The 16,270-nt window shown below is 34.9% G+C and overlaps 1 non-coding gene across 1 annotated transcript; it reads right to left on the bottom strand.

The window, feature by feature from the left end:
• Nucleotides 1-7,724: 7,724 nt before the first annotated feature.
• LOC130984467 (small nucleolar RNA R71) lies at nucleotides 7,725-7,832 on the bottom strand. The gene has a single exon (XR_009088402.1). It is a non-coding gene; the product is annotated as a small nucleolar RNA R71 (small nucleolar RNA).
• Nucleotides 7,833-16,270: the final 8,438 nt, after the last annotated feature.

Here is a 16,270-nt window from a genome sequence, read left to right as displayed (position 1 = left end):
TTTATCATTAAATAATTATCATGTTTTATGGCGTTTTATTCAGCACATTAGTGTCATTCGGTTAAGTGGGTTGCTCATGTTGATTCAAATGATTGTTACTGTATTTCTCATTAAATAATTGAGTCCATGTTTCTGTTTTAGGGACTTCTATATAGAAAGAAAAAAAAGAAGGAAAAAAAACAAGGAAGTTAGATAAGAAAGAAAAAGGAAAGAAAATAAAAAAGAAAATTGTCGATCTGTCTTCTTCTTCGGAAGAAGATAGATTTTTCGAATCTGAATCTGAATCTGACAAAACACCACCAGCAAAGAGAACAAGACAAAAGAAGGTGGTTAAAAAACAAAAGCTTGTTGAGACGGATTTAGAAACAACAAGTGAAACTGAAAGCATTCCGATGGATTCAGAAAGCAAAAGTGAATCTGAAAAACATTAAGTTTAATGTTCATATTGAAATCATTTAACTTGTATTTGCTTAAATTTGTTCTTATGCGCTTGTTCTTATTTATTGCAGAGAACAAGAAATTGAAAAAACTGGCACAAAGAAAAGAAAATAACCACAAAAGGTGGTTAAAAAACAAAGCAAAAAAAGGAAGCTTGTGCCGACAGATTCAGAGAGCACAAGCAAATCTAAAAGCCAGTAAGTATTGCGAAATTTCTCTGAGACATTTTGTTAATTGCATATGTATCATGTTTTTTTAATCAAATTAATTGCTTTCGGTTTAGTGGTCCCCTAATTTTTGGTTCGGCCCTTTAATCGAGTTCAGTTCGGTGGTGTTTGTCAGTTTGGTTGACTTGATTGTTAGTGTCTTGTTCTTGCTTATATTTTTCTCTGATATAAATTCGATGTGTTTGTCTGTCTTGCAGAGAAAAAGGTATCGATAAAACACTCAAAATAAAGAGGAAACAACTACAAAGGGTGGCAAAAAAAAAACCAATCTAACAAGGAGTAAGTTTCTCGAATCATATTTTCTTTTATTGATGCTTTCGTTTCACATTTCTTGATACTTATTTTATGAACTTTTAGATCCGAACAAGTAAAAGACAGCGCTGTAGAAAGAAGAAGAAAAACATTAGAGACAATAAGAGAAAAGAGATCAAAGAAAAGAAATGATGGAGCTCAAGTAGCAAACATTGTTCTGGATCAGTTTGACTCGACGGAGCCACAAAATGATTTGTCTGAGACGTAAGATTCGGCTTCTTGTACCCAGTTATTTTTCTTTCTTTGCTAACCATTGCTAGAACCTTTTCTAATTCCTCTGAATTCTATTACTAATATTTATTTACCTTGCTTAGACTGCCGACTATAAATCTCGGAAGCGAACCTCTCTTGCAGACTCAGGGATGCTCCACACTGTATGTAAATGCCGCAGACAATACTAGGTAAATTGGTTCGTTTCACTCTTTACTTTCGGTTCATTGGTTTCCAAAAAAAAATTTCATGTGTTTCTAGACCTCTGCTTTTAATCTTGGTTTCTAATTTTAATTTGTTATCTTTTTTTTTTAGAAAAAATACCCCAGAAATCCCGGTAAAATATTTTAGAAAAAAGAAAATCCATCCAAGAAAGACTTTTAAAAGTCCAATAGTGTAAGTTAAACATATTTATGTTACTCTTTTAGATTTAGGTAATCAATTTTTGTTTAATTAATCACACGGAAAATGTATTTAAATGTCACTAGCACTACACCTGATTCTGAGCTACAAATCATTGAGGTTCGACAAGAAACTCATTCTGAACCTTTGAAAATGTGGGTTTTTCAATATGCAGATTCCCGTTTCTTAGAACAAATTCTAATTATTCAACACAAACTTCTTCCTTGTTTACATTCCTTAGATATTCTCTTGCATTGTCTCTTCCAAGTTCTCTTCAGGAAGAGTTGATCAAAGATGACTTTGTCTATGTTCCTCTAGAAAGTCAAACACAACAAAAGTCTGATAATGAGTAAGTTTATAAATATTTATTCACCACATGAATCTTGTTTGGTTTAGTGGGCTTGGTAATTTTAAATCACTTGATAGCTAGTGTGTTCAGGGTTTAGGGTTATTTATCATGTTTTATTCAGTGCATTAATGGTGTTCGGTTTGGTGGGCTCATAAAATACTTTTTATTATTTTTAATAGAATATGATAATAGTTTGGGATCATTATTTAACTGCTTCCTATATAGAATCTTCACCAACAAAAGCAGCCCATCAAAGATCCACGGGAACAACAAAAGCAGGCTGCTGAGGAATCTTCACCAAGGAATACGGAGTCAGACCCTCCAATGAATGTGTAAATTTTAATTAATATCATTTTTTATAATCTTCTGGTCTAGCTAGTAATTAGAATTATTTTATTAGAAAAATCTGTATCATAACTAGAATATTTTCTGTTTAATGCAGCAGCCCTCGCAAACAACAACAGCAATAAGAAGCTCCAGTGGCACGGCAATTAGAAGAAGAAGCACAACCCAAATTGTAAGTTTTACCATTGTTCACAACATTGTATCATTTCAGTTCAGTGGGCTTGGTAATTTTAAATCACTTGATTGCTAGTGTGTTCAGGGTTTAAGGTTATTCTGATTGCATGCAGCAATGCCTTTCTAGCTGTTTCATTATTTATCATGTTTTATTTAGTGCATCAATGGGATTCGATTGGGGGGCCCATAAAATACTTTAATTATTTTTAATGGAATATGATAATAGTTTGGGATAATTATTGAAATGTTTACTATTTAATATAGCAACCCTCTTGAAGCGCAACAGCAGCCCATCAAAGAAGCAACAGCGCAACAATTGGAACAATAATTACCTGTTGATGTGTAAGTTTTACTGCTTATGCAAATCCTAATAATTTCGGTTCACTACATGCTTTAATTGTGGTTCAGTTGAATCCAAAAATGAATTCAATGTGTTCTTGTCTTTGGATCTCTTCTGTTTCTTACAGCTGTTCTCCAGAACCCGAAAAGCAAGCTGTCGAGGAATCTTCACCGAGGAAAATGGAGCCCGAACCTACGTTGCATGTGTAATTTTTAATTAATATCATTTTTTCAAAGTGTAGATTTTAGTTTCTCAAAACCTTTTCTATTTATTAGACATTAACTTCTTCCTTGTTTACATTCCTTAGAGATACTGTCACGGTGTCTGTTACGAGTTCTGTTATTGAAGAGTTAATCAATGATGATTATATCTATGAAGTTTCTGATAATGAGTAAGTTGCACATAAAAATTCTTTTTATTAATTTTAATAGTATAGGATAATAATTCTGGGTTGTTATTGAACTGTTTTCTATTTAATGCAGTAGCCCTGCCAAAGAACAACAGCAACCATGCCAAGAACCTCAGGTGGAACGACAATCAGAACAAGAAGCACCTGTTAATGTGTAACCATAAAATTCTTTTTGTTAGTTTTAATTTCGGTTCATTATATTGTTTAGTATCATTTTTGTTTAATATCATTGTTAAATATCTATCATCTTGCAGTGCTGCTCAACCTAGGCAAAGGGAAGATGATATGCCATTCTTTAGCCTTGGAGTAAATCCACCAGCATCTCAACCAACTCAGCTCTCTGAGCCAAGTTTTTCACAGCTTGAAATCCTGGAAGAGGTGATGATAGATGCTGGAGTGATGACAGCATTAAAGTTTGCTAAAGAAACAACTTCCGAGCCAACCTTACCAGCTACTGAAGTTTTCAAAACTCTAGAAAAAAAACATAAAAATCTCGAAGATGTTGATCAAAAAGTGTTATCATTGGATGACACATGTGAAAGAGACAAAATTAGGTAGCAATGAATATGATACAATATTCATCTTGAAACATGAGGCACTTTATGAGGGGTTAAGATAATATTTCATGTCTCTAATGCCCAAAGAACAACTGCATGCCACGGTAAAATTCTTTGCCAATTGTGTTAACATTAATGATTTTTCTAAACACTCTTATACAATATATCTCATAAATTTTCTTCTGTGTAGGTGGTAAGTATATGATAAGCGGATAATTTATACGCTTTTTGGCATTATTTTTAGTATGTTTTTAGTAGGATTTAGTTAGTTTTTAGTATATTTTTATTAGTTTTTAGTTAAAATTCACTTTTCTGGACTTTACTATGAGTTTGTGTGTTTTTCTGTGATTTCAGGTATTTTCTGGCTGAAATTGAGGGACTTGAGCAAAAATCTGATTCAGAGACTGAAAAGGACTGTAGATGCTATTGGATTCTGACCTCCCTGCACTCGAAGTGGATTTTCTGGAGCTACAGAAGCCCAATTGGCGCGCTCTCAACGGCGTTGGAAAGTAGACATCCTGGGCTTTCCAGCAATGTATAATAGTCTATGCTTTGCCCGAGATTTGATGGCCCAAACTGGCGTTGCAAATCAGCTCAAAACTGCCCGGCATTTAACGCCGGAACTGGCACAAGAATGGGAGTTAAACGCCCAAACTGGCACAAAAGCTGGCGTTTAACTCCAAGACGAGTCTCTACACGAAAATGCTTCAATGCTCAGCCCAAGCACACACCAAGTGGGCCCGAAAGTGGATTTTTATGTCTTTTACTCATCTTTGTAATTCTTAAGCTACTAGTTCCCTATAAATAGGACCTCTTACTATTGTATTTTCATCTTTTGATCACTTTAGATCTTAGGATCGATCTTGGTTCTTCTGGTTCCCTCTCTGGGGCCGAGGCCAATGATCACTCTTGTTCTTATGTATTTTCAATGGTGGAGTTTCTACACACCATAGATTAAGGTGTGGAGTTCTGCTGTACCTCGAGTATTAATGCAATTACTATTGTTTTTCTATTCAATTCAGCTTGTTCTTGTTCTAAGATATCACTTGTTCTTCAACTTGATGATTGTGATGATCCGTGACACTCATCATCATTCTCACCTATGAACGTGTGTCTGACAACCACCTCTGTTCTACCTTAGATTGGGTGGATATCTCTTGGATTCTTTAATCGGAATCTTCGTGGTATAAGCTAGAATTGATGGCGGCATTCAAGAGAATCCGAAAGGTCTAAACCTTGTCTGTGGTATTCTGAGTAGGATTCAATTATTGAATGACTGTGACAAGCTTCAAACTCGCGATTGTGGGGCGTTAGTGACAGACGCAAAAGAATCACTGGATTCTATTCTGACATGATCGAGAATCGACAGCTGAATAGTTGTGCCGTGACAGGGTGCGTTGAACATTTTCACTGAGAGGACGGGACTGTAGCCACTGACAACGGTGATGCCCAACATACAGCTTGCCATGGAAAGGAGTAAGAAGGATTGGATGAAGACAGTAGGAAAGCAGAGAGACGGAAGGGACAAAGCATCTCCATTCGCTTATCTGAAGTTCTCACCAATGAATTACATAAGTATCTCTATCTTTATCTTTATGTTTTATTCATATATCATCCATAACCATTTGAGTCTGCCTGACTAAGATTTACAAGGTGACCATAGCTTGCTTCATACCAACAATCTCCGTGGGATCGACCCTTACTCGCGTAAGGTTTATTACTTGGACGACCCAGTGCACTTGCTGGTTAGTTGTGCGAAGTTGTGTTTATGCCATGGTATTGAGCACCAAGTTTTTGGATTCATTACCGAGGATTATTTGAGTTGTGAAAAGTAGTGATCACAATTTCGTGCACTAAGTTTTTGGCGCCGTTGCCGGGGATTGTTTCGAGTATGGACAACTGACGGTTCATCTTGTTGCTTAGATTAGGTTTTTTTCAGAGTTCTTAAGAATGAATTCTAGTGTTTCAAGGTGATGATCTTATCATCACCAAAGCTGATTGTTTCTCATCAATTTAGCTCTTGAATGCAATGTCCTGCTGAAGCTTGGCTATCCATGTCTAATTCCTTTAGACTAAAGCTTTAGACTAACATTGCATGATTCCTGGAATTCTCATTAAGAATTTTAATACCTTTATTTTCTTTTCCACTTAAATTTCGAAAAATCAAAAAAAAATTACAGAATCATAAAAACCAAAAATATTTTATGTTTCTTGTTGAGTCTAGTGTCTCATTTTAAGTTTGGTGTCAATTGCATGTTTCTATTCTTCTTGCATTCATTCATGTGTCTTAAGTGATCTTCAAGATGTTCTTGATGATTTCCTTATTCTGATCTTTAAACTCTCTTGACTTGAGTGTTTTGTATTTTTCATATGCATTCTCATTTTGTTAGTGTCAGTAGTGCACAAACTGCTAAGTTTGGTGTCTTGCATGCATTGTTATTTGATTTTAGTTGAATTTTGATTATTCCTCATTATTAAAAATCCAAAAATATTTTTAATTTGTGTCTTTTCAAGTCAATAATACAGAGAATTGAAGATTCAGAACATACAGCAGAGGAATTACACAGAAAAAGCTGAGCGTTCAAAACGCCCAGTGAGGAAGGCAAACTAGCGTTTAAACGCCAGCCAGGGTGCCTGACTGGGCGTTTAACGCCCAAAAGGGTAGTGCTTTGGGCGTTAAACGCCAGAATATGCACCATTCTGGGCGTTTAACGCCAGGATGGCACAAGAGGGAAGATTCTGTTTTTAATTCAAATTTTTTTTCAAGTTTTCAAAATTTTTCAAAATCAAATCTTTTTCAAATCATATCTTTTCAATCAAATCTTTTTCAAAATCAATTTCTTTTCATTTTCAAAAATACTTGCTATCAATTAATGATTTGATTCAACATTTCAAGTATGTTGCCTTTTTCTGTTGAGAAAGGTTTAATGTTTGAATCATATCTTTTCTTGTTAGCCAAGTCATTAATTTTTAAAATCAAATCTTTTTAAACTGTTGTTTTTCAAATCATATCTTTTCAATCATATCTTTTTTAAAACCATAACTTTTCAATCATATCTTTTTAATCACATCTTTTTCAAAATAGTTTTCAATCATATCTTTTTAATTTCTAATTTCAAATCTTTTTCAAAAATCACTTGATTTCTTTTCCACTCTTGGTTTTCGAAAATCAATTAGTGTTTTTCAAAATGTTTTTAAAATCTTTTACTTAATTTTCGAAAATTTCTTCCCCTCTTCTCACATCCTTCTATTTATGGACTAACATTATTCCTTAATGCACAATTCGAACTCCATCTTTCTTGATAAGTTCGAATTCTCTACTTCTTCCTTCTATTTTTCTTTTCCTCTGACACCTCAACGAATCTCTATACTGTGACATAGAGGATTCCATATTTTCTTGTTCTCTTCTCTTTCATATGAGCAGGAGCAAAGACAAAAAAGCATTCTTGTTGAGGCTGACCCTGAACCTGAAAGGACCTTGAAGTGAAAGCTAAGAGAAGCTAAAGCACAACTCTCTGTAGAGGACCTAACAGAAATCTTCAAAGAAGAAGAACCCATGGCAGCCGAAAACAACAACAATGCCAACAATGCAAGGAAGGTGCTGGGTGACTTTACTGCACCTACTCCCGACTTCTATGGGAGAAGCATCTCTATCCCTGCCATTAGAGCAAACAACTTTGAGCTTAAGCCTCAATTAGTTTCTCTAATGCAACAGAATTGCAAGTTCTATGGACTTCCATTGGAAGATCCTCATCAGTTTTTAGTTGAATTCTTGCAAATCTGTGACATTGTCAAGACTAATGGGGTTGACCCTGAGGTCTACAGACTTATGCTATTCCCTTTTGCTGTAAGAGACAGAGCTAGGATATGGTTGGACTCACAACATAAAGAAAGCCTGAACTCTTGGGAAAAGCTAGTCAATGCCTTCTTGGCAAAGTTCTTTCCACCTCAAAAATTGAGTAAGCTTAGAGTGGAAGTCCAAACCTTCAGACAGAAGGAAGGAGAATCCCTCTATGAAGCTTGGGAAAGATACAAACAATTAATCAGAAAGTGTCCTTCTGACATGCTTTCTGAATGGAGCATCATAGGTATTTTCTATGATGGTCTCTCTGAACTATCCAAGATGTCATTGGATAGCTCTGCTGGAGGATCTCTTCATCTGAAGAAGACACCTACAAAAGCTCAAGAACTAATTGAAATGGTTGCAAATAACCAATTCATGTACACTTCTAAAAGGAATCCTGTGAACAATGGGACAAATCAGAAGAAAGGAGTTCTTGAGATTGATACTCTGAATGCCATACTGGCTCAGAACAAAATATTGACTCAGCAAGTCAGAGGCTTCCAAAGATCTTGACAAAGCGCACTCAACTCCCGTCCTTCTTTTTCTAAGGACTTCCACCTCTCCACAAGATTTTTCAAATTTGATCCTTTGTTCGTCAATTTCATCTAACTCTCTTCCATCACTTGAATCATAAATGGGAGGTTGAGAGAAGTCTACCTCCACATCGCTCTCTTCTTCATCGGGAGAAAGTTCTTCAAGTTTAAAGGATTCTTCACCACTAGGATTTGATGCTTGATCTTCATCACCAAGGGAACTCAATTCTTGCTCTATTCCTTCCAAGTCTTCATATGGGATATGTCTTGGAGGTTGTGCACATTCCTCCTCAATATTAACTTCAATCTTCTTGGAGGAGTTTTCTATAACTATAGCTTCCCATGGAGGTTTCGCATCTCCTAAATCTTCAACCACTTCTTCCTCTTCTTCAATGGTCATAGGTTCCTCCAATTGTTCTAACACAAAGTAGCCTTCCTCCTTTTCCACCGGAGTTTCCAATCTCTCCTTCATGCTATGCTCTTCTTTAGATTCTCCACATGTAGCCATGGGAGTTCCTTGAGTGTCCAAAAGTTGGGATGCTAGCCGGTTTACCACCTTATCCAAGGCGGTCATGAATTATTGCACATCCCTTGTCATCTCCTCTTGTCCTTGAAGAAGAACACCGAGGGTTTCATCCATTAGAGGTTGGGGTGGATGGAAGGGTTCATCATTTTGGGGGAAGGATTCATAATAAGAGGGTGGTTCATCATAATTAGAGTGTGGTGGTTCAACATTCTCCACTTTCTCCACTTGTTGCACGACATGCTCCATGGTTGCTTGAAATTGATCCAATGCTTCCTTGAGATGATCCCTTGACTCTTGGTCCGCTTGGATATCATGATAGGGATTATATGGCTCTTGGATCGATGGACATAAATATTCTTCCATGGGAGGTTGTGGTGGAAAGTAGTATTCATCTTGTGGTTGGAAATTTTCATATATTGGAGGTGGTTCATCTTGGTAATAATATGAAGGGGGTGGCTCTTGAAAATGTTGATGTTGGAATGGTGGTGGCTCTATGTGTGGCTCATATAGCTCATATGGTTGTTGGTAGGATGGGTATGGATTAGGGTCATATGAAGGTATTTGGTGAAAAGAGGCTTGTGAGTGTAGTTGAGGTTCATGATGATGATATGGTTCATAGGCATATGGCGGTGGTTCTTGAAAGTCACAAGGAGATTCACCATAGCCATTAGATTGGTATGCATCATAAAATGGCTCTTCTTCATAGTGCATTGGTGTAGGTTGTTGCAATGAAGATTGATCATGTGCATATGGCTCCTCCCACCTTTGGTTATCCCATCCTTGATACACATTCTCATTATAGTTCTCATCACCTACAATATAGTTGTAACTACACTCATAGCCAAAGTGAGAATTCATGATAGCAAGAGAGGGCAAAAACAAAAAATAGTAACAAATAAAGAGAACAAACTAAAAACTAACAAAGAAGCAAAAAACAAACATATTTACAATATTCACATATATACAATTACCAATAACACAACACCATTGCAATTTCCCGGCAACGGCGCCATTTTGATGAGTAGATTTTTGACGGTTTAGAATTTCTCAAATAAAATCTCGTCGAAGTATTGTTTCTAAACCAAGCAATAATCCTTTCATACAAAAAGTTGTTTGTCACTAAAACAAACCCCTAAATTTATAAACCGAGGTATTGAACCTCGGGTCGTTCTCCCTAGGAATTACAATAAGTGTCTTATTATTGGTTGTGAGTTATTTTTTGGGGTTTTTGAGATTTTAGACAAGAAATATAAATGGCAAAGGAAATAAACTAACAACTAACAAAGCTCTTAGCAAGATATGAGTACTAGAAATCTTATCCTAGTTATCCTCCTCAATTGTGATGAGAATTGTTCATTGCTCCCACTTAATTAACCTCTAACCATGGAGGAAAGTCAAGTGGATGAATCAATTTGATTCCTCAAGTCCTAATCAACTCCTAAGGGAGAGACTAGCTTTAGAGGCATTCAAATCAATTAGCAACTTCTAATTATCAATCAACAAAGGAATTAGATAACTCAAGAGTCACTAATTACTCAACCAAAGCCAAGAGGAACAAAATCTATACTAAAACTAAAAGAGGCATTTTATCAAACACATAAGAGGCATAAAAGGAAAGCATATGAAATCTATAACAAGAATGAAATCTAACAACAATTATTGCAAGGGATTAACAACAACAATTAAAAGAAACACAAGTATTATTGAATTACCTTAAATTGAATTGAAAGAAAAGAGAAGGAACAATAGTAGATCTACAACAAAATACAAGAACAACATAAAGGAAATTACAACAAAAGAATAGAGGAACAAGATATAGAAGCAAGGAATTGAAATGTAGAAGTAGAAGAAAGAATGAATGAAAACCTAGATCTAAGAACTAAACCTAATCCTAATCCTAATTCTAGAGAGAAGTGAGATCTACTCTCTCTAGAAACTACTTCTAAACTAATCCTAATGAGTGAAAACGAACTAATCTCCCTTTGCTCTTCAATCCTTGGCTTTAAATAGCATCTTTGGCACCAAAGTTGGTTGGGATTGGGCCCCACAACCCTTGAGAATTCGTTAAAGTTGGTTGGGATTGGGCCCCACAACCATTGAGAATTCGTTGGCCACGTTTTTATTAAAGAATCATAAACCAACACCGACGCGTACGCGCACAACATGCGTACGCGTCCATGGGGTGATTCGCAAGGTGCGCGCAAGCGCCAGGTTCGTGCGCGCGTCCATGGGCGAGTTTAACTTCTTTGACTTTTCATGATTTCTGCACTTTGCATGCTTTCCTCTTTACTCCTTTGATCCATTCCTAGCCTTTTCAATCTGAAATCACTAGCAAACACATCAAGTCATCTAGTGAAATTAAAGGTGAATAAAAATCATCAAATTAAGGGTCTAAAAGCATGTTTTCACATCTAAGCACAAATAAGGAGAAAATCACAAAACCATGCTATTTCATTGAATAAATGTGGGTAAAAGGTGATAAAATCCCCTAAAATCAATATAAAATAAATTGTCAAAACGGGGTTTATCAAGGTTCAATGGATATCTCGATCTATCCATTAGTATTCAAACCCCCTTAGTAATAAAACCTTTTCGAAAATGTAAACTGATGAATAAATACATAGAATAAATTGTCTCCCGTAGTTAAAATTTGTTTGGAATTGGTAAATGAAGTTAAGTAACCCTTCGTTCGTATGCGTATCAATAAATTAATTAAACATAAACATAGAGAAAGTTTGATTAAAGTTAAATAAACATTAATTATAATAAGTGTATATCTAGTGTTTGTGATTAGCTAACTAATTCGAATAATTATTAGTTAATTGCTTTACAAAATATGGGAAATAATTGAAACAATTTTATCAGTAACAAAACAAAACGCGGGGTTCCATTTTATAAACGCATAAGAATTGCAATTAAGTCAATATAATTTTCAGCATACCAGCTTAGGCTTTGTTTGGATATAGAAAAGAAAATAGAAGGAAAGAAAATAAAAGGAAGGGAAATGGGAGGAAAGAAAATAGAAGGAAAAGTATAGTTATTTATGTGTTGTTTGGATGAAGAGAAAATAAATAGAAAGAAGGGAAAAAGAAAATTTTCTTTGGTTTCGATAAGAAGAAAAGTGAGAAGAAAGAAAATCATAATGGTATAAAATTACATTAATGCCCTTGTAATAAAATAAAGTATAAATATTTTTATTTATTTATGTTTTATTGTATTTTATGAATATTATAAAATATTATAATTTTATAAATTATTTATTTAATACATATATTATGTTTAAATGTAAATCTTTATTATAATAATGTATTAAAACTATTAAAACTAAATTTATATTAATAATTATTACTAATAATAGAATTAGGGGTAATATTGTAAATACACCAAAAGTTACATTTTTCTTTTTGTTTTCATGCTTCTAACGGATGGAAAAAAATTTTAATGGGACTCACACCAAAATTTTCTTTCCTTCCCAATTTTTTTGGTATCCAAACAAAGAAAAATGAATTTCTCCACTCATTTTTGTTCCACCACTTTTCTTTCCTCTTATTTTTCCTAAAACCAAGCATAGTGTTAAAAAACAAGTGGTTTTTTTTATGGAATTTGGGCCAACAAGTTCGATGTTGATATGTACTCGTATTTTTTTCTCAATCACTAAGCGCAGTACAAAATCCAAACATAAAAAGTAAATTAAAGGACTTTGGGCTTGGTTGGGTTGGGCTGTGGAAGTAAATCCTTCTGTTGCTTTGGGCTGGGTTGGTTGCGTGGACCAGAGCCAAGTCCAACAAAACAAAAACGTAAATAATCGCAAATAACATAATCTAAATAACTTGTTGCAAGCATTAAGGTATTTAAAGTTCCGACCCAAAAAAATTATTAAAGGTCTAACTGAGTTTAACACAATTATTTGTAGGGCTTAGGTATGAATAAGTCAGAACATATTTCCTTTCCCATTAACCAATCTGTCTTCCTTCTTACATATTTCATTATAGTATGTCTTTGTTGCCTCAATAACTTCCTGGGATTTCAGATTGAACGGATTCATCACCAGATCAATAGCCAGCCGCAATCTTGTGCTATCATTTACCTAAGTTCCAAAAACTCAGATGTTGAGTAAGATTTTAAGAGAGTATACCAAACCATTAACGAAATATTTTGGTAAGTACCTTTATATTGTAGTTTCCCTTCCATTGGCACTCCCTCATCCAGGTTGTCACCCAAACTCCACAATCATTCCTTTCATATTAAAAAACCGTTTGTTATAATATATAACAGGGTTAAATTCTTAGGGAACATGATCATAGCATATGGAATGAGACTGTAAAAAATAATATCATCCTTATCGAATGCTGGAAGGAAAAGTATTGTATAGCACTATAACAACATCACTTTCTACGCGGTCTACTTAAGTTAAGCCAAAGAAAAAAATTTACATCACAAATTAGTAAAATTATTGATGTGTTGCACTAATTTAGAAATCAACCAGAAAAAAAATTATGCGGTTTCTTACAGTCATCCTTCTGCTCCCCAATCTCTGCAGGGTGTATTATAGGATAATCCGAAATTACTGGTCTATGTGTGGTCTGATTAGCATAGAAGGTCGAGTCATCAAGCATCTCCTCAATAAACAGTGCCTGTAATCATTGTAAATTTTATTTAATGTGTCAACTCCACACCAGTTCTGAAGTTAGAATTGTTATTTCTGCTTGTATGAAAATCTAAATCAGTACCATTAGCTTCGCACAACGACGGCGCCTGGTTCTGCTCCAAACCGATGGCTTAGAATCTAGTAATATCAAGTGTCTTTTTTCAAAATCAATTACAAGCAGGTACCAGTGCATGTTATCCTCGTTCATTGGAACAAAAATCTAACATAGATACACACACAAGTTATATTGGACTATGCATTTTGTGCTGACCATAACATATACTTTGAATGGTAACTAAGAAGCTTACCTTGCATAATGTTTCAAACTCTCTCATGTATTCGTCAGTGTAATAGCGTTTCAAAGTCTTTGGCGAGTGAGTCCAGTTAAGAGCAAATTGCTGAAATTTGAGTTTACATGGTTTAAAATAGGATCACTGGAAACCATGCAATGGAAAATGTGTATGGTTTGCACTTACAGAAAATGTTGTGGGTAAAAACCACATGCAGGGAAACCTGGTGTCTTGGCATGCATCAGACATGAGCATGCTTGATGTCAGGTTAATTATCTGGTAAATTATTCGTTGTTTGAAGGCCAAAAAGAACAAACATAAAATGTTATGACTTTCATATAACTACTTTATACAGTCGTAATTTCATTTGCGAAGTTACATAAGGCTAATGACGAAAAATTCATACCTCATCCACCAATGGTTTGTTTGGTAGTAGAGTATACATGACTCTCCTATTAGCGTGCCATAAGTTTGTCTGTGAGATTATCTCTGAATTCAATTCTACATCTTCCAGATCTGAACCAAAGACGTAGGTGACGACTAAAAATTCATCCTTGCATAATTCCATATCAGCTGGTGGACGGAAGAGAACAGTCGTCCACTGATAAAATGATCACTCACCCGTTAGTTATTAATACATAAGAATAACAACAAAACTTCAAGGATTAGTAAGGATGATATAACACACCGCAGGTATCTTTGGGGACTCCTTCTTTAGTGGCAACTTACGGTCAGCCGGGTTGAAATAGCTAACATATACAGCTTTGTCTAAGCTACTGGGTATAACTGGTTCTGTATCGGCTTTCCTACCAGTTCCATCATCACAAAACAAATTGTGGCGAATAACATAATCACCTGGCGTTATTTGTTCACACTTCGAAGACATTGAACAACACTTTGATTCTTTTTGCAGAATTGAATCGGCGGCTTCATGAATGTTGGACATGTTGGATTGAATCTTTTTTGATGAATCTAGAGTCCTCTCAGCAGTACCTGATGGCATACGGAATCCACTCATTATCACTGGCATCACTGTAGGGCTGAAGTTATCGGCCGGAGGATTGCGAAGATTAATCGTTTGTGGCATTATTCCGAACAAAGGATAACAAGTCTTGGTCTTGGAAGCAATCAGGTTTGAAAGTGTATTCATCATCGTCGACATTTGCAATACCACATCTTTTAGTGACCCTTCTAGGATGGTACTTTTACCTAATTCCTCGCCAATTTCTTTACCGGATCCACCGTTAAAATTTACATGTAGTTGCTGGTCATGCATGGTGCTTCCGCAGAGACTGTGAGAAACAAAACACATAACATTTACAAGTTGTAGTTGAAATCGATTTAAATGGACATGGAAAAACATGTTTTTTTTTCACTTGGATGACAGTTCTATCATTTCCTTATCGATAACCTTTCTTGAGATTTTTCTACTCTGTTCCTTTCAAGCTTCGTCGTCTCCCTTTTTTATTTTCTGTGTTGAGCGTCTCTTTCCTCTGGCAGCCATTGGGTGTTTTAGTTGTTTATATTTTTTTTAAAAAAAACATGAAAAATATTGCAACATGTACACTTAATGAGTTGCCCTCCACTACCAACCACAATTTCTAAAAAGAATAACAAACATAGTATGTTGTCCCTACTATTCAAAGGAGTTCTGACAGCTGATTGATATTTGGTAGCAGACCTAAGACCTCTAATATATGAAGCAACTTACGTATCCATATTATAGTCATAACGTTTTGCCAATATTTAATTTATTTAAAACTCTATTCTCTGATTGGCAAGACAGAAGGCTCCATCTTTTGGAACTAATTGTTGTTATTCAACTCAATAGTCAATACATTGATGTATTCAAAGCTAATATAAATTTTCCAGTAACTGACTATTATTTATTTTCATAAACCAATATGTTAACTGAAGATTGATTTTAATTTTAATTTTCATAATGAATGCTTCTCTCCATGAATTTTAATCAATTAATTCTCATTATGTACGATACTCGTATAACAGAATTTTGTTTGTTGCTATCTCTCATTATCACACACACGGTCAAAGATTTAGTCCACAACAAAGTTTAATGAGACGGCTAAACACTCGAAAAAGCTTACTTTGAAAAATTATACACGTATTAGGTCAATAACTCGAGAAAAGGGTATATATTCTTTTTCATTTCCTATGAGTTATATTCTTTTTCATTAATTATGTGTATTACATTACCTGTCTCCCACACAATTCTTTAATTTCTCGTTTGTCACGGACACTCATCATGTAATTTATTGCCTACTGACTTTTTTGCTTTCCAGCTTTTAGCCGTCTCCTATAACTTATAGTAGACTTAACTACCCATACCTCATAGCAACGCACTTCCACCCTCCAAAGAAAATAACGAAACTAGAGGTTTTAGGTTGTGTGTTAGTATAATATGTGTTTAGTGTATAATCAACTAATAATGATTTAAATTAGGATTAGAGGTTATTCAATCCATTGAGTAATAATAAAAGACGATAGTTTTTCTTTTTAAGAATTTATACACATTTTACTCGTCTTTGTGGAAATTTTTTAATTAACATACATAATTGAATATTTAAAAACTATAATAGCCCAATGTTGTATATATGATCAAATTATGGGAACTATTTTATAAAATTACGATATTTCTAGTGACGAGT

Source organism: Arachis stenosperma, chromosome 5, assembly GCF_014773155.1.
Source record: "Arachis stenosperma cultivar V10309 chromosome 5, arast.V10309.gnm1.PFL2, whole genome shotgun sequence".
Lineage (NCBI taxonomy): Eukaryota > Viridiplantae > Streptophyta > Magnoliopsida > Fabales > Fabaceae > Arachis > Arachis stenosperma.
Note: the sequence above shows the minus strand (reverse complement) of the source record. Positions and strands in the feature narration are given on the sequence as shown.